The sequence below is a fragment of the Leopardus geoffroyi genome, chromosome B4 (assembly GCF_018350155.1).
Source record: "Leopardus geoffroyi isolate Oge1 chromosome B4, O.geoffroyi_Oge1_pat1.0, whole genome shotgun sequence".
Lineage (NCBI taxonomy): Eukaryota > Metazoa > Chordata > Mammalia > Carnivora > Felidae > Leopardus > Leopardus geoffroyi.
In genome coordinates, this window is record NC_059341.1 from 74,817,632 (window position 1) to 74,844,821 (window position 27,190).

General features: G+C 46.0%; 2 long non-coding RNA genes across 3 annotated transcripts; both read right to left on the bottom strand.

The window, feature by feature from the left end:
* Positions 1-215: 215 nt before the first annotated feature.
* On the bottom strand, positions 216-21,836 carry LOC123590542. 2 transcript variants are annotated; one of them, XR_006708836.1, is made up of 4 exons: positions 21,698-21,836; positions 7,537-7,579; positions 4,803-4,864; positions 216-1,595 (listed from the first exon to the last, which is right to left on the bottom strand). It is a non-coding gene; the product is annotated as an uncharacterized LOC123590542 (long non-coding RNA). The 2 variants fall into 2 exon arrangements; XR_006708835.1 differs by lacking the exon at positions 7,537-7,579.
* LOC123590543 lies at positions 19,900-21,502 on the bottom strand. The gene is made up of 2 exons (XR_006708837.1): positions 20,685-21,502; positions 19,900-20,139 (listed from the first exon to the last, which is right to left on the bottom strand). It is a non-coding gene; the product is annotated as an uncharacterized LOC123590543 (long non-coding RNA).
* Positions 21,837-27,190: the final 5,354 nt, after the last annotated feature.

Sequence of the window (27,190 nt, forward strand, 5' to 3'; positions counted from 1 at the left end):
GTTCCAGGAGGCAGCCCACGTATGCAGAGCCACAGAGAGACTGGCAGGGGTGGGGGGAGATGAGGTTCATTCACCACTGGCCTGAACAGCCGGAGCGTGGGCCCTGAGGCTCAGCAGCCCCATGACCTGGTGTCCGTCCCGCCTGACCACGGTCCTTCCACCCAACCAGCCAAATCCACCGCATGATGACGTGACTACTGTTGGCAAAGTGTTTCCCATAGTAAGTTATTTGTGCCACAACCTCGTAAGGAGTTATAACTGCTCTGTCTTACAGTTGAAGCAACCAAATAGTCTTTGAAAGCTGACGCTGAAGAAAACCTTAGAAGTTAACCCAACCCAATCCCTTCCTTTTTCAGATGAGGATGTTAGCCTGAAAGGTCAAGTGGCTTTGTGGCAGTGATGACAACGAGGGTGGCTTGACCAGATATGGCACTAAGCTCTTTATATCTATCATCTCATTTTGTGTTCCCAACAATCCTACAAGATAGGACACATCAGATGGCTAGGAGTCACAGGCAGGTTTTCTGATGCGAGCGCAGTGCTGGCTCCCTGCCCCCGCAGGGCTACCCAAGGGGTGTCCCTCTATTCCTGAAGCCAGGGCCATCCAGACAAGGTCCCTGCACCACGGGGAGAGAAATGGACAAAGGCTGCCTCCAGGTGGGCAGGGCCCAGACCTTGGAAAAGCAGGTGAGACACAAGGAAGCTTGGCTAAGGATGAGACTGGAACTGGATAGCAGCAAAGGTGGCAAAGCCATCACGCAGTCTCCTACTCTGACCCCCCAGGATCCCTTTAGCAGCCACACAGCAGGAGCAGGGTTGAGCTGTGGTAAAGCCCAAGAAACAGGCCAGAGGTTTGTGCAGGATTTTCTTTTTTGGACATAAACCTCTCAGACTCTAGTAAACTATGAACAGGTAGGGCAAAGGTCCAAAGGAGAAGTCCGCTGAGTGAATATGAATTTTCACCAAGAGTAAATCACTCGTTCCCAACCCGGGATGACTGTGCCCCCCAAGGGACATTTCAGCAATATCTGGGGACATTTTTATTGTCACATGAGTGGGACCAGGGGTGCTACTGGCAAAGAGTGGAGAGAGGCCAAAGGTGCTACTAAGCTTTCTACAATACAGAGGGCAGCCCCCCTCCACAAAGAATTATCTGGCCCCCGCTATCCATAGCATCAAAGCTGAGAAACCCCGGGGGTAAATGGGGCAGGCCTAGATGTAAACATGACGTCAATAACACCGAGCACCTCAGATTCAGAGAAATAGTGAAGCCGGGCAAAGGGTACTGGGTGGAGGTTGCAAGAGCTGACTTCAAGCCCTGACTTGGTACAACTGGTTTGGAGCTTGAGGAAAGTCGTTTACCATCTCTGGGTCTCTTTTTCTTCCTTAGAACGAGAGCAGCCATGTGATGAGGCCAGATCCTTCCTGGGGGTTGGCCTGGTGGCACACAGGAAACACCAGCAGAACGTCGTTAAGTTGTAATCACTCAAGCATGTCAGAGGTTTGTGCACCATGGTTTGTTCTAGAAGAGGATCAGTACTTTCTGCCTCCACTTACAAAGGTAATCCATTGTCATTACAGAAATCTAAGAAAATCTACAATAACACAAAGGGAAAAGAAAGAGGTATATTATGATCCCACCCCCTTTCAAAGGAGTTCTGTTCTAGAACTCTCCAGATACTGAACTCCACTACTTTGAAAATGAAAAGGAAGAGGAGAGGGTGGGGTCACTGCACTCCCCTTTGGTTGGTTTTTTTGTTTTTTTTTTTTTTCTTTTTCACTTCCCTGTAGTGCAGCGAAGCTTTACAGACGTTGAGTCATAGGTAGAGTTCAAATAATTTTAACTCTGGCTATTTGACTTTGCAGCGGTGTCTTAACTTCTTTTTTTTTAATTTCTCTGTTAAATTGTGGTAAAACACACGTCATGCAAAATTTACTCTTTACCATTTTGAAGTATGCAGTTTAGTAATGTTAAGTATATTCACCCTGCTATACAACCAATCTCCAGAACATTTTCAGCTTGCAAAAATTAAAACTCTATCTCTGCTAAATGACACCTCCCTGTTTACACCTCCCCACCTGCGGCCCCTGGCAACCACTATCTACTTTCTGTTTTATGAACTGGGCTATTCTAGACGCCTCGGAGACATGGAATCATACAACATGCGTCCTTTCGTGATTGGTTTAGTTCGCTTAGCTTAAGGTCTCCGAGGTTCGTCCAATGCTGTAGAAAGTGTTAGAATTCCTTTCCTTTTGAATAATATTCTAGTGTATGTACGTGTCACGTCTCATTTACCAATTCATCTGTTGATGGTCACTTAGGGCATTTTCGTCTTTTGGCTATTGTGAACAAGGCTGCAGTGAACATGGGCGTACAGGTATCTCTTAGGGGCACCTGCCTTGTATCTCAGTGTCTTAACAGTTTCTCTACTGTGCATCTCAAAGCTTTGGAAAGTTCCTCTTTCCGAGTAGAGGGTTATAAATTTCTACTTCGGGAGGCTAAATCCAGCCCTGATGGGCCAGAGAGACGTGTCTCCAAGGTGCCCTAGTTCCTTCCAGCACTTGACTGACTCCTAGGAGACTTGGGTCTGTAATTCCCCAACTCTACTTTCATAGGCCTGTGACCTCCCTACTCACTGGGACATTAACACAACAATAGTATCTTCCATGTGGAAGCATGTGACAGTTTACAAACCGCGTTTATCTGGACTGCCCCTCTCTGATTTTCACGGTCATACAAGGTGGGCACATGGGGATCAGTGCGTCTATTCCACACGAAGAAGGAGGAGCTCAGAAACACAGCCAGGTTGGAGAAGAGCCAAAACCTAATCATGTGATCTGGCTCCTGCTCCTGTGACCCTTACACTCCACCACGTCTAGAAGTGATAGGGTGATGAGCTGGGGGTCGTATTGGGGCACTCCCCAGTCAAATAGATAGAGGGGATCGGACTGTCTCAGTCTTTTTGGTCACTCACAATAAAACATACAGGCACAGAGACAAATACTCGTGTGTGCATTTGCATGCATGAGAAAAGAAAGAGGCACACATCTAAAAGGTGGGAAAAAAGATAAATAATACCTGATCAATTACAGACCAGTACCATCAAGTAAATCCCGGAGTTAATTAAATTCATAGGTGTCCCTACTTAAAAGGATCTCTTACAGATTTATAACCTAGACTTTGTCAACAAGCTTAAACTATTAGCAAAAGAGAAATCGTTTTCTGTTACAAATGATGCATTGGCCTGTTGGGAAAAAATTCGCCACCTGAATAGAGCTTGCAGCATAGCCATGAAGAAGAGTCGGCACTGGACAGAACGTAAATTATGGTAGCTCTGAAGACGGGACCTCTTAGAATCCCTCTGGAGTTACAGGCTGCAAAAGGGATTTGGCCACATCACTGCCGTGCCTGCTGCTGTTCGTTTCTGTCCTTCCGCTCCATTCACTGCAACTAGCCACTCACACGTAAATAAATAGCAACTTAATCAAAGCCTTTGTGCTAGTTTATTAAAATACTTGCATAATACTCCGCTCTGTCTTCGGGTCCTTCTCCCACAGCTGTTACGCTGAAGCCGTGACTCGTCTGTGTTTTCACATAAGCCCAGAAGCATCGCTTCCCTTCTTGAATTGCTCCTGTACAATGGCAAGACTAACACCCTTTCAAAACGGTGACATCTATAAGCGTCCGACTTCAGCCAGGTCACGATCTCGCGGTCAGTGAGTTCGAGCCCCGCATCAGGCTCTGGGCTGATGGCTCGGAGCCTGGAGCCTGTTTCCGATTCTGTGTCTCCCTCTCTCTCTGCCCCTCCCCGGTTCATGCTCTGTCTCTCTCTGTCCCAAAAATAAATAAACGTTGAAAAAAAAAAAATTTAAAAATAAAAAAAAACAAAACGGTGACATCTGCAGATTCCTTGGTCTTCAGACAAAACGCTGTCCAAATTTTAGGAGGTTTCCCTGAGCGTGACTCAGGGTTTTTCTATCTTATCTCAACCTCCAGTTGATGAGAGAACTTTTCCGGTCTTACAGCATGATTTGTGAGGGGTCCCTGTTGAGACGAAGTTGAATGTTCCAGATTAAGTATATTGTTCTGCATGAGAAATCACCAGGGCCTGCAGAATGGCTGTGAAATTAGCCGTGGATCTGCCTCGGATGTCTGACAGCAACGTCTGCCTCAAGGCCAGAGAAAGTCTAGACCGGTTGCCCCACGGGGCTATTTGGTAGTGTTTGGGGACATTTGGGGTTGTGGCAACTGGGGGAAAGAGGTGCCACTACATCTAGCCTGTCGAGGCCAGGGATGTTGCTAACCATCCTACAACGCACGGGACAGCCCCTCAACAAAGACGAATCCGATGGACACATGTTTGCGGGGACTGAAAGAACCAAGTACCACAGCATGAGCACCTTGAACAACAAAAATGTGTTGTCTCGCAGTTCTGGAGTCTGCGTCAGTGCCTCTTAAGGGTGTGAGGGAAGCATCTGTTCCAGGCCTCTCTCCAGGGCTCGCAGATGTCCGTCTTCCTGTGTCTCTTCATGTTGTCTTCCCCGTGTGCATCTCTGTGTTTAAATTTCCCCTTTTTTGTAAGCCACCAGTCATATCAGATTGGTTGGCCCTAATGACCTAATTTTAGCTTGATAACCTCTGTAAAGTCCCTATTTCTAAATAAGGTTGCCTTCTGAGGTACTAAGGGTTAGAAGAACTTCGACGTATGACTTGGGGGGAGGGGACGCAAGTCAACCCATAACGCAGCCTAAAATGTCAACAACACTGAGTTTGAGACACTCTTGTGTAAATGGTTACTTACCTTCCCTGCCTTCTTTTTCTCCTCTCTGTCCTTAATTTGGCTGAATCTTTGGAATAACATACCTAGAAAAAAGAGAAGAATTCTCATTTATCATCAGGATATAATCACCAGGCATTTAGGGATGGATACGTAGAAACATCACAATGATTAGGTAAAAACTCCACTTCCGTGCCCCATCTAGCACCAGATAGATCCCTTTATTTTGCCACCTATTTTCCTTTTTTCTCTGGGTTTTTCCCCTTCAACTGGCTTTTGTTTTGAGGCCACTGGTCAGATGCCCATGGAATGCAGCCATCCGTGTCCTATATAAAAAGAATGCTAGTAGAGGAAGCCTTCTGAAACAGTTTCAAGTTATGGGTAACTGAAATGCCTTTGCAGTACAGAGTAATGTTAAAATATGAGCCTCCAGTGAATCAGATGGGGGCTCGCATCCCACTGGGTCATTGTTGCTGTGTAACCTTTGGAAAGCTAATTAACCTCTCTAAATCTCCAACAGTTTCCTTCCTGGTAAAAGGGGGAGATAATAAGAATATCTGCACCACAGATAGAGCTGCAGTAGCGATTAAAGGAAATAATGCATCCAGTGAGATTAGCTTAATGCCCGGCACAGAGAATGTAGCCACTGAACATTAGCTGCAGAGGTCTGGTCCCTTCCTGCCAGTAAATGTCTCCTTCCATGGTACCCGGGCCATCACCGGTATTATTGGTATTATTATTTTTAATACATTGGAATTATTATTTTTAAAAGAAATGAAAATGTCTCTGTGAATTCATTCCTTCACGCCGTGATGCCCGTGGTGCACGTTCTGTGCGCGGGGCACTGGGCATGCAAATGTGGGTAAGATCCATGCAATCTAGCAAAGGAGGGAAACAAGTAAATAATAACGGCTGTGCATGAAGTGCCATTATAGAACTATACATAACACTTTATGGGAACTTGAAGAAAGATTCATGGAAAAGGCCTTCGGGAAAATACAAAGGCCTTTGCAGAAAATATTTATAGAAACCTGAAGTCATCATGTTGATTCACCCAAATGCAACTCGAGATTTACACCAGCAGCTTTTTTAGAATCTGTTATGACAAAATCATGCCCCTTTAACACTACAAGGGTTTTTCAAATATTAAATGAAAAATGTAAAAGAGAAGAGAGAGAACATTTTTAACACTAACGGTTTGTTTCCGTGAAGAGAGAAATGAGAAAACATCTCATTTGATGATGATGAATTATTTCCAATATTCATGGGTGAACTAAGCAATTAAAAATTTGTAGTGTGTTCATTTCAGCCATAAAAAAAATGAAAGATGAATCTGGGAAATCCCACTCGTGTTACAAAGACAGTAGGAGTGGAAAATATAGGGATAGCTATTTCTAACAAAGTTGCTTTTAGTAAGAAAATATTTAGAATAAAAGAAATTGCTGAATATAATATTTATGAAAGAGAGCATCTGTTTTATTCACAACTGTTCTTACTGCTTAGGACTGTAGCACAAAGTAGATTCAGAAGAAGCTATTGAGTAAGTTGGTTACTTATCAGTCAAAAGATAATAAATAATAAGATGAGTGGGAAAAAGTCAGCTTTAAAGATGTCCACATTAAAAAAGAGTTTGGAATGTCGTGTTGGAAATACCACGCACAGAGAATTTCCTTCTGACCTTTGGAGGCTCGCTTCAGATCATTAAATAATTAGTTTAGACTGATGTGTGTTGAGGGCCCACTGCTGCTGAGTCAGGGGAGGCACCCGTGAGAGAAAGACTGCCCTGCTTTTATTTGTTTGTTTGTTTTTAAAGTTTATTTATTTATTTAAAGAGAGAGAGAGTGCGCGTTCAGGCAGAGGGAGAGGGAGAGAGAAAGAATCCCAAGCAGGTTCCACACCATCAGTGCAGAGCTCTAGGAGGGACTCGATCTCACACACTGTGCCATTATGACCTGAGCTGAAATCAAGAGTCAGATGCGTAACTGACTGAGCCACCCGGGCGCCCGTGTTTGTTTATAGAAAGTATAGTTGGGGGCACCTGGGCAGCTCAGTCGGTTAAGCGTCTGACTTCTGCTCAGGTCATGATCTTGCAGTCCGTGAGTTCAAGCCCCGCATCAGGCTCTGTGCTGACGGCTCAGAGCCTGGAGACTGCTTTTCAGATCTGTGTCTCCCTCTCTCTCTTCCCCTCCCTTGCTCACGCTCTGTCTCTCTCTCTCTCTCTGTCTCTCAAAAATAAATAGACATAAAAAAAAAAAGTATAGTTGAAAAGGGTTGCCCTGCTTTAGTGAGGAGGAGGTGGACAGGGACATGGAATCCAGCTGCGAGGAGTTAGGAATTGACTCCTGGAGAACTAACACATTTATTAAAATAAAAAGTCTTTCCCCCATCTATCCATTCATTCAATAATCACTCTTTAAGCACTTACAATATGCTAGGCACAAGGTTTGGGACCAGAAAGGAAATGTTGGATGAGATATTGCCATAGCCCAAGAGCTTCAAGGTCTGGTTGAAGGACACAGACATGTAAATAACAAGAGTAATCAAGTGTTAGAGATGTGATAGAAGCATGTGATGGTCCGGGTACCATGGAGGGAGACATTTACTGGCAGGAGAGGACCAGACCTCAGAAGTGGAAAAGCCCCCAGTCAACTCAGGCACCAGGAGAGAGACCCAGGAAGTGAGAAGAGAGAATTCAGAGCAGTTCTGGCCTCCCCTACTGGTCCCCCCCCCCCCCCCGCCGCCTAGAAACCCCACTCACCAAGGGAAACGGGGTGGGTTACTCAAATTACTGGAAGCTTAGTCTGCCAAAAAATAATTTGTAAAATCATCAGTTCATCAAATGTACCTTTCTACAAAACAAAAACAAAAACAAAAACAAAACTTGCTTCTCTTAATTATTTATAAACCGTCGTAGGAAATTAATTTGTCTCCAATGGAACAGTTTTAGTAGTTTAGGAGGATTTCTGTGGTTTTTATTGACAAGGTTTCATTCTGTCATCATAGAGGCATTTAAAGAAATCGTCAAGTGTTTCTGAACTGTATTTCAAATTCAGAAATCATCCCATAACCGAAATATCAGTGCTTGCTTCCTGCAAGAATTTTTCAGTTTGTACTGATTTCTTTCATGCCATTTTGGTTTTGCAAACATTTCAGCAGTTTTGTGATGATTCCGCCAATTTCTCAAGTATGTTGTCAACCCAACTTCTCCAACAATTTAATAATTCAAGTCTACTGGGTGATGTGATTGTTCCTGTAGCCTGCAGTTTATTTCTCCCCTTACCAACCTCTCCAGCGTTTTAGGATTTTGTATTTTGTGTTTACAGTCAGTGAATATCAAAGTTGAGGCACTGGTCATAGAAATCATTATGATACAATCTTCTGGGCTGCCTCACTTCCTTTCTGCTGCCTTGGTTTGTTTTGTCTCAATTGATTCTTCTTAGAAATTTAAAATGCCATCATTTTTTTGTAGGGTAGTTTGGAGGACCACTCATTGTTTTGCTCTCAAATTTTAATTTAAATACAACTGTATCTGCAGATTCTTCCTGAAAATCCCCAGCTAAAACTTCATCCCTTTATCTTAAGCCTTTACAGTTTTAATCTAATTTGACTTAATGTAACATAATTACGTTTTAATTGCTGGAAGTTCAAAATTAACATTCACTTGCTATTTGAGGAATTGGCAAAGAATACTAAGCATTGAAGAATAGAAAAATGACATGCAGATCATTAAAAAAGACAATCTTTTGGGGCGTGTGGGTGGCTCAGTGGGTTGGGCATTCAACTCCTGATCTTGGCTCAGGCCATGATTTCACAGTTCATGAGATCGAGCCCCTGTGTTGGGCTCTGTACTGACAGCACAGAGCCTGCTTGGGATTCTCTTTCTTGGTCTCTGCCCCTCTTCGGCTTATGCTCATGTTCTCTCTCTCTCTCTCAAAATAAATAAATAAACTTAAAAAAAAATAAAAAAGACAATCTTTTGAATACCAATAAAATTTAAAAGTTAGTTAAATTGGTCATTGGGAAATTGAAACGCAGTGAATTGGTCTTAAGCCAATTTAGCGCAAGATGTCTTGGGGACTCCATTCTGTTCTTAATCCATAGTCAGCTTTTCCTCTCACTCTTCTACTAATGATTAAAGAGGGGGTGGGTAGGCAGAATAACAGAAGATAATCCCAAATATGCCCACATCCTAATCCCTAGAAGCTGTGAATCTTGCCTTCCTCGGCAAATGGGACTTCACAGATGTGATTAAATTCCGAACCCTGAGATAGGGAGATTATCCTGGATTATCTGAATGGGTTCGATGTCATCACAATATCCTTATAAGGGGGAGGCAGGAGGGGGGAGTCAAAGGAAAAGCCAATGAGATGAGGAAGCAGAGATTGGAGCCATGCACTTTGAAGATGAAGGAAGGAGCCACAGGCCAAGGAATCCAGGCGGCCACCACAAACTGGACGGGCAAGGAAACAGATTCTCCCCTCGGCGCCTCCAGATTCGCCCCTCATGCCTTGACTTTGGCCCAGTGAAACCAGCTTAGGACTTCTGACCTCCAGAACTATAAGAGGACAAATTTATGTTGTTGTAAGTCACAGAATTTGTTGTAATTTGTTACAGCAGCAATGGGAAAGTAACACAGGGTGCCGTTGACTCCCCCTCTCATTAGTTCTTCATCCTGTTCCCACACGGGGCTTTACAGCCAGGCATTTGGCCCACCAGGGCCATCTCTAGGGAGAAGACCAGCAGCGCCCTGGCTGGACCTTTGTGAGACCATTTTCCCCCAACCGCTTTCCTGGCCCCTGTATATCCGCCCGGAACCAAGGTGCAGAGCCATTGATGTTGTTTTCGTGTTGTCCTAAGAAGTCACCGAAACACATATGAAATTATCTCCATTAATCTGACCCAAAGGACACACTGTGCCCTAGCCTTCCCATCCTATTTTCCATCTCCAGCCACGCCTAGCTACATTTTCCCGTAAATCTTACCAGCCAGTATGTGGCCCAGCTATAAGAGCTGAATGATTCAGATACAATATGGGCAGCATTACAAAAAGCTCCCGATTTGCACACACACCCCTATAAAGCTTAGCTCTACAGATTTCCCCATTTTTCCTGAAATAGCTCTTTATCTTCCCAGCAGCCCCATTAGGCAGGTGGACAGCGTGTAGCCCCAGCAGATCCATGAGGTTAAATGACACCCCCGAGGCCTGATAGTTAGGGACAGACCAGGGGCTCAGACTCAAGTCTCATGACTAGCTCTGGCTTAGTTAGCATCTGTGACTTCTGGAGCAGGCACCAACACGCAGGTGGCAATAGGTAAAATTCAGTGGCGCTGCTACCAGAAGAAATACAACCCCACCTGCTGGTTCCAGCTTGAAATGCCTCCGTTAGAACTTGATCCCTTCTCAAAGTGCCAATGGCATGGAGGGCACCCGGGCTCACTCCAGTCCCAGAGCCCGCAGGTTATTTTAGGACTCAGGTAAATTGCTGCACCTGATCCCCCAGGCTTCGGGGAAAGTCCAGGATTTCCAGTAATAGCCACCATTCGCTCTGCCAGGCTACAGCAGGCTCTTGTTCTGGGAATTCTGGGACCTGGCCACTGCAGTGAACATGAATTGTGTGGGGATCCCTTAAAGTTTGAGGATGTGAGAGGAAAGGTTGTATCTTGAGAGGCTGGAGAATAGCAAAACCCGAGATTCCCCGGCCTCTTCACCTTTCAGAGAAGCTGAGATTTCTAAATTGCAAGAACCCAGAGTCCTGTTTTCTCACAGAGCTAAGAGGGAGTTCCTAAGACTGACTGAGGGAACTGAGAGTCCCTAAGACTGACAGAGCTAGCATTTTCTGTCTGCTGAGTGGGCCGACGACACTGAGACCAAGGGGCTGTCGGCTTCAGAATGTGTGCAGAGGTGATGTGCACCCTCTGAAGGATCCCTTGAAGACACGGGCTGCTCTAAAAGGCGGCAGAGGGGGAAGAGAAGGAAAACCCCGCCAGAGAAAGAGTCTATCAAAAAAACGATATTAGAGAAAAATCCCAGCATTTTGAAAGAAGGATCCTATAAAACTCTTGTACTCTTTGTTTAAATTGTGGTAAACTACATACAATAAAATTTACCACCTTAACCATTTAAAAAAAATTTCTTTACTGTTTATTTATTTTTGAGAGAGAGGCAGAGTGTGAGCAGGGAGGGACAGAGAGAGAGAGAGGGAGACACAGAATCCGAAGCAGGCTCCAGGCTCTGAGCCGTCAGCACAGAACCCGACGTGGGGCTCGAACTCACGAACTGTGAGATCATGACCTGAGCGGAAGGCGGACGCTTAACCGGCTGAGTCTCCCAGGCGCCCCCACCATTTTCAAGCGTACAGCTCAGTGGCATTAAGTATATTCACCTTGGTGAACAATTGTCGTGACTATCCATCTCCAGAACTTTTTAATCATCCCAGGCTGAACTTCTGTTCCCGTTGAACAATAACTCCCCATTCCTCCCACCTTCCAGCCCCTGCCAACCACCATTCCTCTTTCTGTCTCTACGAGTTTGACTGTGGTAGGAAGCTCACGTTAGTGGAATCATACAGTATTTGTCCTTTGGCGTGTGGCTCATTTAGCTTAACATGATATCTTCAAGGTTCGACCCCATTGTAGCACGTGTCAGAATTTCCTTCTTTTTTAGGGCTGAGGTACATACCACATTTTGCTTATCCATTCATCCATCAATGCACATTAGGGTTGTTTCCACCTTTTGGCGATTGCGAATAACACTGCTATTTCAAAATTTGGAAAACTGAAGAAATCTTACTTACGCAGTGAGTGTGGAAACTCATGCCAGAAAAATCCCATCGTAAAATGCATGTGAAAATACATACCTCTGTGTGTCACGAGTGCCGGAAAGTTTGTACACGAACTCAGTCCTTACTCAACATCAAAAAACAAAAGCTGGTGAGACGCCCTTTAAATGTAATCACTGTGGAAAACCCTTTAGGCAGAACCTGTACCTTATTGGAAATCAGAGAAATCTCAGGACAGAGAATCCATTTAAAAGCGTGAATGAGGGAAATGGTCACTTACAAGCCACACCCTCAACACGAGGGACTGGATGGCAGAGCAATAGCTTATTTCTTGAAGAGGATGGCAACGCCAGTAACCATAGGGCAGATCATCACACACACGCAGTAAATGTGAGGAAGCCTTTGATCACGCAGACGGATCTACGCGTGACCCAGGCAACAAAACCACTCTCTAGCACACATTGCAATAGATACCACAAAATCCACAACAAAGAGAAACCTTTAGAAATGCAGCAGTTATGGGAAATCCCTTATTTGGAGATTCAAATTTTATTGCCTACCAGAGTATATGGAAGCGATGGTCTGTGTGAGAAAGCAAGGGTTCTTCCGTGTGGCTTACATAGTAGTGGATCTTATAATGGAGAAAATGTGCAGGAAAGAAAGAGAAAGAGGGAGAGAGGGAGGGAGGGAGGGAGAAAGAAAGAAGGAAGGAAGGAAGGAAGGAAGGAAGGAAGGAAGGAAGGAAGAAGGAAGGAAGGAAGGAAGGAAGGAAGGAAGGAAGGAAGGAAGGAAGGAGAGGAAAAGAAAAGGAAAAAAGGAAAAAGAAAGGGAGAAAATGGACCTTTGAACAGGACATAGCACAAAGCTATTCTCTGCTCTGTAGTGCAAAGGTGTTACGGGCAGATTCACAGAGGCCAGCATCAGAGATCACGGACACTGGAGCCCCAAGGGAGAGAGAAGGATGGGCAAAGGGGACGCGGGGGCCCCCTCCTCCCACATTTGAGGGTCTGACAGAGAGGTAGCTGCGGATCAGTTAAGATCAGACCAGAGCTGAGCCGGTGACGGGTCCCTCTGCTGGGGTCTTTGCTGATGTGCGGCTCCTCCTTTGGGCTGTCCTTACACACCCACACCCTGGCGGACGGTACTCCCCAGCAACAGTGAAGGAGGTCAGCCACTGTTCTAGGCAGACTGAGGATTGAAACCACAGAAGGCTGAAGGGCTGTGGGTTTCCCCAGGTCTAAGAGGACCCCTGTACAATGCCTGTCACCTTGACTGAAAGAAGGCTGCCTATTCCAGCAAAAGTATACCATTTTTCTTTCCTCCTCACTCTCATCTATGTGCAGGGAGGTCCTGGGTACATCGTGGTGACCCAGGACGTGAATCTGGCCTTCCGTTCCTCCTCCCTCCCTGCCTGCCATGATTGCCCTTCTATTTCCCATCCAGCCTCTCCCACCTTCTGAGGGTGTGGTCCTCTAATAAAGCTAATCTGATGAACAAGTCAGGGCTCCCTGGCAACCATACATCCGTGTCCTCAACAAATGGCTAAAACCGCCAGCTCCCGGCTGGGTTAGAAGGCAAGGAGGGTCCAGAGGCATGAGTCAGAACTCCTGGCCCCACCACATGGAAGAGGCCTGACTTAGACAAGTTCTTTCTGAACCTCGGTTGCCTGATCTGTGAAATGGGCATCGGTTAAACCGTGCCCCCTTTCTAAGGTGGTTCTGAGAACCAGGGAAGACAGGGCACACCATTCTTTAGCTCAGTGAGGGCCACATAAGGAAGGCCCTTCATAAGCAGCAATGAACCGTGTGTACAAATGCAAAGCTTCACAATATATTCACAACAGGAGGATTCACAACACTGATCAAGTGTAAGGCATTACCAATATTGTTCTCAAGTAGAAAGTTTAGTCACAGAGCAAGTGGGAGACATGTTTTAGGGTATGTGACTCCTGGAGCTCATTAGACCTCTCATTCTGTGGAGCATCACTTGGTCCCCATCTGTGAGTAAACTTATCTTATATCCACCTATCCTATGTCTTTGGGTCCCCACAGAGTCTCAAAGGTTAAAAACATGCATGCGTTGGGGCGCCTGGGTGACTTAGTCGGTTGAGCGTCCGACTTCAGCTCAGGTCATGATCTCGTGGTCCGTGGGTTCGAGCCCCGTGTCGGGGTCTGTGCTGACAGCTCAGCCTGGAGCCCGCTTCAGATTCTGTGTCTCTCTCTCTCTGCCCCTTCTCTGCTCATGCTCTCTGTCTCTCGATAATAAATTAGTGTTAAAAAAATGTTAAAAAAGAAAACAAAACATGCATGTGTATTCTCTGAAAGGAAGGTACTGTCCGTGACTTCATTTTTACGCATCAACTTGCTTGGGCCCTCATCGACTTGTCAATTTCTGATTTTGCTAGCACCATATAGAATTTCTTTTTTTAATGTGATCTTATTTCTCAGTCTGCCCTGAGGAAATGTGAAAATACTAGTTATACCAGAGAAAGAGAAATAATCATCAGGGCAGAGATGACAAAGAGCCCAGGGACTCAAGTCAGGGCTTCGCGTGGAGACCCAAAGAGGAGGGAGGCAGGTGGCAGTCAGAGAAGCAGCAGACTGGCGGCTGGCCAAGGTGCGGACTCCCAGGGAGTCTGTCAATCCCCCCATTTGCCATTTCCTCAGCATTTCTGTGTCTTCTTAAGGCAAGGATGCATATTTCATCTCATCTTTTATTTTCTTTATGGTTTAATTATGAGAGGAAGAGAAATCTAGGCATGAAGAAGGGTTCTGTTTTCCCCCCAAGTGCTACATCCGTTAGAGGTTGCATGTAAGTGGATTAATCCCCAAAAATATCTGAGGGGGAAGGCACATATTGTTCTTGGGTTTAGTCACCAGAGATTGCCAGGGCCTCATTCCAGTGTCCTATCCCTGGTTGAAAAATAACCACTCAACCAGCAATGGATGCCAACACTTAAACAATGAAGAGGAAGTCTAATCTGAAAGGATTCTTTTTCTATTCCCAAATACCACGGCTTACACAATGTAGGAGTCTACTTATGATTCCTTAAGTTACACACACACACACACACACACACACACGCACGCACATGTACACATTGGCCCAGGAAATATTTACCTTACTACAGTTGAACTGGTAAGTATTGGAATAAATATATAAATAAGCAATTTAGTCCTTTTGGCAAGGAGAAAATTTATCCAATAAATATATTTTGTTAAACTATTTGGTTTACACCATAGTAAAACTGTCTTGGAACACAGGGAGGAACAACTTTTAAGAAAATTCCGGGAACAACTCGTGCATATGAATCACCATAATAAAAACATGGTTAATATAATATAAAAGTATTAGTATGGACGCCAGAATGAGTTGGTATGTGTACTAAGGCTTTCTTCCTCCTTCTAGTCAAAAAAAGTTTTCCAATAGCCAGACCTACCACCCTCCTCCCTCCCCTCCCACCCTCCCCCTTTCTCAAGAAAATTTCCTCTTCCTCATTTGTTTGGACTTTTGTGATACCAAACATAGGAAGGGGTGGGGGAGGAGAGGAACTGAAGGGGCAGGAGGTCAAGGGGAGGTTTTGGGCCTGGGGATTGAGTGGATGCACTTTGCAAGGCAAGCACAGTATACGGAGAAGGCTGATGGGAAAGAACAGAAACAGGATTTCATCCTGAGGCACCATGTTGCTGTTCACTCCATTCTTCTGTCTCTCCCCAGGTGATATCAACACTGCCCCCTGACCGCCCATAGAGTTAAAAATCATCCTCATTCTGATGATCCCTAAATTTGCAACTCAAACTTTGACTGCTCCCCGCCCCCCCCCCCGCTCCCACCCAGCTCCAGACCCACTTAGATTTTAAGAAGTATCTCAAAACCTATCTTAGCCAAAACAAGACAGCTGATTAACATTCCCCCCAAATTTGTGTCTCCCCCAGTCTTCCCCAGCTCAGTAATTAGCAGCAACCCGGTTTCCAAGTGGGACCTAAAGGATCATCCTTGATGTCTCCCCTTTCCTGTCCACACTTGTAATCACTCCTTCAGGGAGTCCTCTCAGGTGTCCCTTCAAATATAATCAAAATGGCACTGGAGGAGTTGGTGGCATCGGAGTAGAATGGGGATAGTGTTGATGCAAATCTGGGTTCTCCTTTCATTGTTTGTTTCTGCCCGAGGCCACCGTCTGCCAGGTCTACCAGCCTTTAGACCAGACTGTCTGCCCTTTCTTCTCCTCTACCTCCCTCGCTATCAGGTCCAGAACTTTGTCTTTACAAATAAATTGTTGAGCAAGAGTCCAGGTACAAAAGAATGCATACTGTATGCCTGTATTCCTGTAGCAATTCTCAAGCAGGCAAACTACCATCATGGTAGTGATCCATGATGGCGGGCGGGGGGACAGAGGGGAATGGTGACTGGAAGGAATTTCCAGGGGACTTTCAGTGAGCTGGTCTTTTTGTTTCTTGGTCCAGACACTGTAACACGAATGTGTTCACTTCAGGAAAATTCTTTGCATTTGTGTTCCTCTCTGAATGAGCAGAGATATACTTCAATAAAAAGTTTACTTCAACAAAAATGTTATCGAGACATTTGGAAAAGATTAAACAATTACTTCTGAACCAAAGATGTTTGTCAAATGTCAAAGCGTCTGCCTACTGAAGATATATGACTTAATCCTTGGTGCCCAAAGAGATTCCAAAATGCATCCTCGTTCGCCAACAAATGAACCTTTCCTCCCATAATACAAAATCACTCATGTTCTTAATTCGACTAAAAGAAAAAAAATAGGAATCAATCACTGCTAAACTTCAGAGACTTATTAGAACATCTGAAATGTGAGCAATGTTACAAAAACTTGGGTAGGGACCGTCTGGGGTAGATAACGTGACGCATGTAACAGAAGCCAGCGCTCCGCTGAGCCTGTCAAAATTATCCTGAGACTCCCACTGAATCAGACTGTCCTCTTTCTTTAAAGACCCTAGCAGAGCAACTGTGTCTTACCATATGTCTACCTTCCTTTTTTTTTTTTTTTTTTTTTTTTCCTGATTGTCTAAAATGGGAAGGATGGAACCCAGAGGAACTCTGGCCAGATGTTCACTGCCCTCCTTGCAGACAGCTCCTGCTGACATCCCTAGGCTGGTCTGCCAAAGGTGGGAACCTGTCTGGGTTGCCAGTGACAACAATGGAACCCCTGCTGGTGCCATTTGAAAAGGCCAGGACAACGCCCCGCATAAATAGCCCCCCACCAGCCTGCCTCAGGTACTGAGATCCCATCATTAGTACTTCCTGGCCTCTGCAGCCCCTCTCCACTCCACCCTCTGCCAGCACTTGCTAGATCTCTCACTCCAGGCTCAGAAGGGCCCGGCTATCAGTTCTCAGGACATATTGTGACCTGAGGCAGTGCCAAGTTACCCAACTTGCAACCTAAACTATTCTCAAAGCATCTGCAAGGCAGAGGAGAAAAAAATGGGGAGTTTTATGGTTGATTCATTCACTCAGCAAGTACTTAAGGAGCACCACTTCGTCAGGCACTGTTCTCGGCCCTAGAAGCACAGCAGTGAGTTTATACCATTAAATTTTAGTGACAGACAACAAACAAAACAGATAAACACATTATATAGTATATTAGAAAGTGATGAAGTGAGGGGCGCCCGGGTGGCTCAGTCGGTGAAGCGTCCGACTTCGGCTCAGGTCACGATCTCGCGGTCCGTGGGCTCGAGCCCCGCGTCGGGCTTTGTGCTGACAGCTCGGAGCCTGGAGCCTGTTTCGGATTCTGTGTCTCCCTCTCTCTCTGTCCCTCCCCTACTCACACTCTGTGTCTCTCTCTGTTTCAAAAATAAACATTAAAACAATTTTTTTTAAAAAAAGAAAGTGATGAAATGTAATGAGGAAGACGATGAAGAAAGCAGAGTAGGAAGAAGCCAGAAACTGGAGAATGGTCACAAACAATGCTGATTTTTTTCTTAAAAAGTACTGATGTGGTCATCATAAGGAAAATCAGAATTTCGTCAGACCTCCACACACTTATGATCAGGTTCAGTATTGTTGTATTTTGAATTCCATGTAGGGGTGGAAAAAGTGAGCATTTGGAGTCCCTAACCTGTCCCTGACCTGAGGCAAGGGTATTAAGTGTGCTCACTAGCCTCAGTCTGAGCTCAGTGTGGTCACCGCTATCTGCCTAGGCCCTTGCGTCCCAGTTCTGATCATTGGCATCCACCTGATGGTGGACAGACCACAGCCCTCCACTACGGCCCTGTGACTCGTCTGGATCTTCAAACGCCCTGACTCTGAACACCTGTTCTGATGGTCTTTCTGAGCCCCATCCTCCCCCGATGCTCCAATGCTTATGGCCTGTTTTCTCCCTCTTCTTCAGCTAGTCTGGTTTTGGAAACCTGGGGGCAGGGTTGTGCCCTTGTCCTTGACCGTAGCCATCCCCAAAGTCTAAAAACTCCTCTGGAGTCCAGTCCAGAATGAGGCACCTTGAGGTTGCACAGCCCAGTCCCTCAGCCTGCCTGACTATCCTCTCATGGACATCCACTGATCGCTGCCCATGTTAGGACAAACCTTCTGTTCCGCGGTCCTTCAGGTATGGGAGCAGAGTTTGTCACACCCTGAGAGACTAACTGCTCCTTGAAGCACTCCTTAGCTGGCCTAGACTCTGGCTTCCTTCCACCTTCACACCTGTGAGAAAATCTAATTTAAGACCCAGGCCTCCTCTCCAACACCTGGCCCTTTCAAGTGCACATGTACACTATCATTCATTTCCTTGAGTCACCCCCTCCCCCGCCACTGTTTTTTTTTTTACAGCTTTATTTAAGAATAATTGACATTTACTGATTTTTTTAGTAAATTAAGAGTTGTGCACCCATCACTACATTGCAGCATTAGAATATTCCCAGCACCCTCAAAAAGATCCCTCATTTGCAATCTATCCCCACCCCCAACCCCAGGCAACCACTAACCTACTTTCTGTCTCTATAGATTTGCCTTTTGTGGACGTTTTATGTAGATAGAATCATATCATATGTGGTCATTTGCACCTCGCCTCTGTCCCTTAGCGGACTGTTTCTGAGGTTTATCCGCGTCGTGGATGTTTCAGGGGTTCAGTCCTTTTTATGGCACAGATATGCCGTGTTTTACTTCTCCGCTCACCCGTCGATGGACATTTGCACTGTCTCGAGATCTGAATAATATGGCTCCATGAACATTCACGACCAGTCTTTGCATGCACACGTTTTCGTTTCTCTTCAGATTTTTTTTGTGTGAAAATCCTCTTTCAAATATAAATAGAAGTAGTCCATGATGGGTTGGCTTAAATTCCTACAGCTTAAGAACTGGGGGGGACGTCAGGGAGGAGAAAAGGGTAGATGGGAAAGGAGAGAGAGCAGTGGATTTGTCTCCCTAGGAGGAAAAGAGGGAAGGCAGAGGCAATCACGCTCCCACTCGTATGTTTTGCTCAGTAGTTCGGACGGAAGTAAAATAAAGTGGCCTCTGGGGGATTGTAGCTCCAGGCAATCATAACATTTCGTGAAAAAGCCAATCCATTGCTGAGATGTCTTCAAATACATGAACCGTCCGCCTGTGTTGCTTGCAGACCTGGGTGTCATCCTTGACTTCTCTTTCAAGAGAAGTCCTTGAAAGACTTCTCGTTCTTTCTCCAACAGGTTCAATCTCTCTCAAATGTCCTCCATTCCATGCCTTCACTCTAGTTCAGGCCCTTATCCTTTCTTGTTTTGTTTGTTCTTATCTCCTTGTTTCCTCACTGAATCCTGTCCATACCATTCTCTGCACACTTCCGGAATAGTCTGTCACTCTCCTGACCAAACTGATCAAGATCTCAACACCCCGGCTTGTGTCTCAGCCTCACCTCTCACCAGCAGCACCCCCCCCCCTTCCTTCCCCTAAACCCACACTTTACACTCAGCTTTTCTCAAATACTTTGTCTCCCAAATATCCTGCTTCTCCTTGCAGGCTTTTGAAACTGCCTCTGCCTGACGCTTTTTCCTCCTTGACCTGCCCGGCTACTGCCCTTCCTCAAGTTCATCCAAGGCACCACTTGTCTCTGGAGGCCCCCTACGGCCCGCACAGAATTGGGGTAGGCACCCAGAAGTCATCTTGCCTCGTTGTAACATCTGTCACCTGGTGCACCAGCCCGTTTATATGTCCTTCCTCCCCTCTAGATCAGAAGTCTCCTGAAGACCAAGGCAATGACCTCTTCACCACGCAGCCATCCTGGGCTCCGGTATGGTACATATTTATTGAAAAATGTCACCAAATGTCAAAAAAGGGGAGAGAGAGAGAGAGAGAGAGATGTCCAGAAGAAAGCACTGGAAGGAAAGCATGGAACCATCCACTTTTTTGTGTCTTTATTAATCCAGAAATGTTATTCACACACATAGGAAGAATGGCAACGACTTCAAGATGGCAGCTATTGGATCAGCCGTGAGAGTATCTCACATGCTGCTGTTCATGGAGCAGCATGTGAGTATCTAGGGCTGGTTCCACCACTCAAGAGCCGGGGCACTTGGTGCAACTCTGCTTCTCTCCATCTGTCCCAAGAGCTGCTTATCTCCCAGGACTATTGGGTGAACCTGGTAGGTGAATGCGGATTGTGGCATTTTCAAATTACAGGATAATTTATAAATATAAGCAATTACTACGTACTTCTATTCCTCTACTTTTTCAAAATAAACCTTTGCTGTCTTAGAAATTGCACTTACAGGGGCGCCTGGGTGGCGCAGTCGGTTAAGCGTCCGACTTCAGCCAGGTCACGATCTCACGGTCCGTGAGTTGGAGCCCCGCGTCGGGCTCTGGGCTGATGGCTCAGAGCCTGGAGCCTGTTTCCGATTCTGTGTCTCCCTCTCTCTCTGCCCCTCCCCCGTTCATGCTCTGTCTCTCTCTATCCCAAAAATAAATAAACGTTGAAAAAAAAAAAAAAGAAATTGCACTTACAATAATTTTATTACTGAGATAAAATTATAGAATAATTCCTTGCATTAGCCTCGTATTTCGACTCTTCCAAGTACTTTCACGTCCATTATCTCATTTGATCTTCGTAAATGAGATGGGGAAAGTAGCAATTAGCATCTTCATTTTATAATGAGTGAAACTGAGACCCGGAGATGAGGCGACTTACCCGACAGAAGCTATTGTAAGCTTCTGAGAAGGGACCCGGTCTTCCGCTTCCTCATTAGGTTCTGCAGCTGCCATATCAGACTTCTGAGGGTTTCAACTCTGAAATGTTTCCTCTCCCGCAACCCCAAACAACACACACACCCACACGTACACATGTGCACACACACTCCAACCCCTAGGCAATCGCTGTCAGCTTCACACAAAATTTCATCCAAGAAAATCCAGGGAGGTTGAGACAAAAACACATCTCAGACTCCCCAGCAGTCGGGCAAAGCACAACACTTGTTTCTATATAAAACGAAACCTCTCATTTCAGGAGCCAGTGGGGGGCTGGGGGGGTGGGTAGGAATCAACCGAACTTCTGCATGGAGATAATAAAAATATCTCGTTATTCCCTCAAGACAGAGTGTAGATGTGCTACCTGTTAATTTACTGTCGATTTCTTCATTTTTATGTAATCTCCTCTAGACAAGGTAGATTTAATTCCATTTTCATCTTATGTACTTCCTTTCAAAGCTCGGTGATTTCTTTTCTATTTTTATTCATTCCTTTTGCTTCCTATCAATTTTTATATCGAGTTCCATTTGGCAAGGGGTAGTAATAAAAATATTCCTCATGCTCTAATGTTTAAATTTGCCATCGCACTTGAAGGGGGTTCTCTTTAAGGGAGAACGTCAGCCCTTCACCGGGCACAGCTCCCGGGCTTACAGGGGGCAGGAGCACCGCGTCCCGAACGGTTCTGCACTGTGGTCCGAAATTCTCTTCTTCTGGCATTTTCTTTTCTTTTTTTTTATTTATTTTTGAGACAGAGAGAGACAGAGCATGAACGGGGGAGGGTCAGAAAGAGGGGGACACAGAATCCGAAACAGGCTCCAGGCTCTGAGCTGTCAGCACAGAGCCCGACGCGGGGCTCGAGCCTACGAACCGCGAGATCGTGACCTGAGCCGAAGTCGGCCGCTTAACCGACTGAGCCACCCAGGCGCCCCTGGCATTTTCTATTTACTAAGCACCTACCGTGTGCGGGGCACTCTGCGTGCGGGGTAATCCGAGTCAGATGGGAGGTGAAAGAAGACAGCAACAGACTAACAGCTGTTTGTGACGGCAGCACAGGTGTCATGAGGAAGGCGCCCCCCTGCCGTGCGGAGGAGGTGGCAGCCGGCGACAGACACCAGCCGTTGCAAACCGTGTGCTTTTCTGCCCACCTAGATGCAAATGCGGGGTGTGGCACACTGGGACCGTTCTGCAGCGGCTGGCCATGGGACGTAGCAAATACTCTACAGACAAGCGTCTCTGGTGTGCTTGTCCAGGAGCCTGGCCTGGACTCCAGTCCAGTGGGTCCTGGAGATGTTAAGGGGAGGGTAGTGCTAATACCATTGGAGACCACAGACACGGGTTACAGACTTTCCATCTTCCCAACTTGTCAGCCCACCTCTCGTTCCCCGGGGGGTCTGAAGAGAGCAGGGTGGCTCAGAGTAAGGCTCTGGAGCCAGGATGCTCTGGTTCAAATCCCAGCTCTGGGCCACTGGGTGAGTTACTTGACCCCTGTAATTGAGTTCCCTCAGCTGCACAGTAAAGGGGGATCCTTATGAGGACTAACCAAGCGAGTCACTACAAGCAATGCTTGGAACCGCACCTGGCACAGCGAGTATCCGTTATCACGATGCGTGTTTGGTATCCCGAGGATCCCCGGCTTTGTTTTTGCAAGAAGCAGAACCCACAGGTTCTGTGGCCCCGGTTCACCCTTTCCGGGATGCCCCGGTGGACCTGGTGCGGTGGTTGAAGGCAGCAGGTGTGATGCAGCTGGGACCCAATTTTAGCCGTGCTGCCCCCCACCTCTAACTGCCTTACAACCTCTCCGTCCCCACCCAAGCCCCTTCCTCCCATTGGGAAGGGAAGCGGCACTTGTCTGAGTAAGTTTCCGGTTCGTGTGGTTACTAAGCACAGAACAAGGTAACTGCCTCATAGAAAACACCCGTGACAGAGTCATGAGGTCAGGGTGGTGGTGACTTTACAGCAATTGACTCAAAACCCTACAGCCGGCAAGAGCCAGAGGAGAAATTGGACGCCACACCTGTCCTGTTTCCAGTGTCTGCTCTCTCCATGCTTCATCATAGTTCAAGTGTTGTGAGAAGGCACACACGTAGGTCCCTGCACCCCGGGAATAGACTTAAGATCTGCTGTGATCCTACTGCACCTGTATATGATGCAGGAGTGGTGAGGGGTGCTCAGGGAATCATTGCCCCCAGGTGCAACTAGGAAAGGGTCACAAAATAACATCGTTTCCTACTTTATCACCCACCCTTATACCACAAACGCTCCTCTCAGGTTTAGTTATCTAGTCACTCTTTCATTCGACAAGCAAGTGTTAGCACCTACTATGTGCCAGGCGCTATTTTAGACACTGGGCTGAGTAGCAGTGAACAAAAGAGGCAAACTAATCACAGTTGGGCTTTACATTTTATTAGTGTACAGGTAGAGGAGACAGACGCTAAACAAGTAAATACATAAGCAGGCGAGTTAATTTAAGATTGTGATGTATGCAGGGCACCTGGGTGGCTCAGTCGGTCTAGCATTCGACGTCGGCTCAGGTCATGATCTCATGGTTCGTGAGTTCGAGCCCCACGTCGGGCTCTGTGCTGACAGCTCGGAGCCTGGAGCCTGCTTCAGATTCTGTGTCTCCCTCTCTCTCTGCCCCTCCCCCACTCACACTCTGTCTTTCTCTCTCTCAAAAATACATAAACATTAAAAAAAATTTTTTTAAAGATTGTGATGTATGCTATAAAAAAGATAAAATAGGGCATTGACATAGAGAGAGTCATTCATCACTCGGCAACCAAAGTGAGCTTTTAAAAATGGGTATCGGCTCATTTCACACCCCGGCTGTCAATTGCGTTGTACTTGAAATAAAATCCAAACTCCTTTTCATGTCTTTCAAGGCCCTACATGATCTGGCCTCCCTCCAACCTTATTTCCTACCATTCTGTCCCTCCTTCAGTAATCTCCAGTTGTTCTGGCCTTCTTTCTGTCCTTCAAAAATATAAAGCTCCATTTCTATTTCAGGCTTTGGATTCGTGGCTTCCCCTTTCTGGAACATCCCGCCCCCACCAAGTCCCCTTCCATGTCCCCAGCTCTTTGAACTCATTTTTTATCTTTCAACTAAAGAACACCTCTTCAGAGAGTCCTCCCTGATTACTCTACAACCATATCATGCCAATGATCTTTCCCTTACTGGGTTTTTTTTTTCTTCATATCTGAAAGTTCGTGATGTATTTCCTTGTTGTCTCCCTCTCCTATTCATGCGTGCAGGTTGTAAACTTCATGCGGGCAGGGACTCTCATTCACAGCTGCATCCCCAGTGCTGAGAACAGTATCTGTCACATAGGAGGTGCTCGTTCAATTGATTGAATAAATGAAAGCATTTCTGCACACGACGGCCAGGAGGGAATCCTGACAATCAGAAAATGAGACATGCTTTGAAAGATGGCCCTTCAGACACCACAAAATCTTCTATTTAATAAGCCTACATAACCAAAATATTGGGAAGGAGAGACTATGTGAGAATACAAAACACAAATAGCGTAGTCTTCGGATTCCAAAGGCTCTGAAACTGGTGACAAGTTGGAAAGTAACTATTTGGAAAGTACAAGCCCTGTTACAGGGCTTGTAAAGGGACGTTTGCAAACTGCTTTTCTGTCCTGGAGACCAGAAGCTGGGTCAGCACCCACCTAGCCCTTGCTATAGATGTCATAATAAACACAAAACAACATCAAAAGCCGGGGGCTGCTTTTCTAATGTGGTTTCTTTCCATATTATTTTCTCTTTCCCTGAAAGAAAAGCAACAGGAAATTATATAACCGATTATTCAAAGTAGTCTGTGGATTTTTGAGAAGGGCCACAGAATTCCAGAGATGAGAGGAATTTTTTAAAAAACGATGGATTTGAGTAGCAGGACCTTTTGTTCAAACAAAGTATTAAGCGGAAAGAACATGTTCGTACACAGGAGAGAGATGAAAGCAGCCGAGGCCTGCTTGAAGTCAGGTTGGCCCCTCAACCCCCTGGACGCCTCCCTGGTACCCAGACAGGAGCGCAGGGGGAAAGCTCCCGAGCTGGCCTCCCCTCTCACTTCCCAGGCCGTGACAAGGAAAACGCCAGCCCGTATCACGAGGGCAAATAAGGCAATCTCGTTGCGGACACCCAAATCTAGGTTCCTGAGACTGGTTCATCCTTTCAACTAAAGCAACCTTTCAAAAGGATTGAATGATATATTCAAAGAGAATTCCCCGGGCCAGGCTCAACGGGCTTCTTCTGAGTACCACCCCGTCTTGTGAGAAACACCTCATCCTTCGCTAGTCATCGCGTTGCGTCCGCTGCCGTGTGCCTGGTGGCCCCGGCCAGCCTCATTCTGGGCCGGTGTTAGAATTCATTTTTCAGGGGCACCTGGGTGGCGCAGTCGGTTAAGCGTCCGACTTCAGCCAGGTCACGATCTCGCGGTCCGTGAGTTCAAGCCCCGCGTCAGGCTCTGGGCTGATGGCTCAGAGCCTGGAGCCTGTTTCCGATTCTGTGTCTCCCAATCTCTCTCTGCCCCTCCCCCGTTCATGCTCTGTCTCTCTCTGTCCCAAAAATAAATAAACGTTGAAAAGAAAAAAATTAAAAAAAAAAAAGAATTCATTTTTCAACTGGTCTTTTGAAAAATTGCTAAGCTCGGGATGCCATAGCTTGCAGGATTCGATTGTCTCCTGAAAGCACTGAGGAGAGATACGGCGCAGAGATTTGTAAAGCTGTGACAAAAGCAGACAGAACTTAGCGGAAGGCACTCCTTTCTGTATGTTTTGCCACCTCACAGCGGGCACAGGAAGGATGCAGGGTAGAAACTAGAGACATTAGAGACCACGAGCTGGTTTCATGTCTTCATCTTTAGTTCTCCCAGCAAGGACTGGAGTATGTGACTCTACGTGTTCATCCCTTCATTCATTCAACCAATGGGTGTTTATCACTGACCAGGTACTATGCTAGGCTCTGAGGATATTTAAACAAGACTGTAACCCATGGCACTTAGAGTATGGGAAGACACTAGCAATTACAGCGCTGACCAATGCCCCTGGAGGCTGAGCAGAGAGCCATTGTGGTAGACCTATACTTTGGCCATTCCTCCCATATTTATACTCTTGTGTAGACCCCACCCACACAGACCTCATCCATTGAGAGAGTAGTAAGTATGATGTAAGCAGAAGACTGGCAAGCTTTTGCACATGGGAGCCTTTCCATCATGTAAAGAAGCCCAAGCAAGCCACAAAGAGAAAGCCACATGAAGAGAAAGAAAGACAGATAGAGAGGTTCCAGCCTTCTAGCTGTCCTCACCAATCCCATGAATTGGTGAAACATGGAAACTCCGTGTTTCCAGACACGTGAGTGTAGCCATCTTGAATGTTTTGGCCTCATTTACCATCTGACTGCAACGGCATGAAGAACCCCAAGTGAGGCAACAGAAGAGCCACCCAGACGAGTCCCAACCAACCCACAGAATCACGAACAAATAAAATGGCACTGTTTTGAGTCATCAAGTTGGGGTAGTTTGCTTGTTACATAGCAATGAAAACATAGCTGCCATGTACACCTTTAAAAAAAGATATCCTCTTTCGTTAAAATTGATAGCAGGTTTAAATTTCAATTGATTGTTTTTTCCACTGCAATTCCTCTTTTAAAATTGTGTTTTCCAAGTGATTATTGATATGGCATAATAGTTTGTTGTAAGCATGCAAATTTACTCATAAGAGCAAGAACAATAGATCGACTATTGTCTTGGAAGGAAGGCAAAAATTTCAGAATTTATAGGAGAAAGAGGAGAGGGAATCTTATTTACATTTCCTAGTAAACTGATTAGCTCGTGTCTAGCAAAGGAGTCTGTCTGGACAGTGTGTCCCGAAGAGGCTGCTGAGGGTTATCAAAGGAAAGAATTTAACTGCTTATGGATTCTTCCCTGAACCAAGAGCGTTTATCAGGGAGCTCAGAGGACAGGCTGTCCCTGGGCAATGGCTCATGGTATCCCTCCATTAGACTTCATCCTGGTTACGCCAGGTCTGTCCTATTTTCCTCATCACAATCTTGCATGTTGGTTTTAATGTATTCAGCTACTGTGTTCTAACCTTTTAATTAATTCTTTTAGATTTTCTCAGGGAAAATTAGATCATCTGCACAGAATCATTTTGTCTCTTCCTTTTATTAATATATAGTCACAGGCAGACCATAGCTCACGGAGATAAAAACAGTAACTGTGGGGGCGCCTGGGTGGCTTAGTCGGTTAAGCGGCCGACTTCGGCTCAGGTCATGATCTCGCGGTCCGTGGGTTCGAGCCCCACGTCGGGCTCTGTGCTGACAGCTCAGAGCCCGGAGCCTGTTTCAGATTCTGTGTCTCCCTCTCTCTGACCCTCCCCCGTTCATGCTCTGTCTCTCTCTGTCTCAAAAGTAAATAAATGTTAAAAAACAAACAAACAAAAAACAGTAATTGTG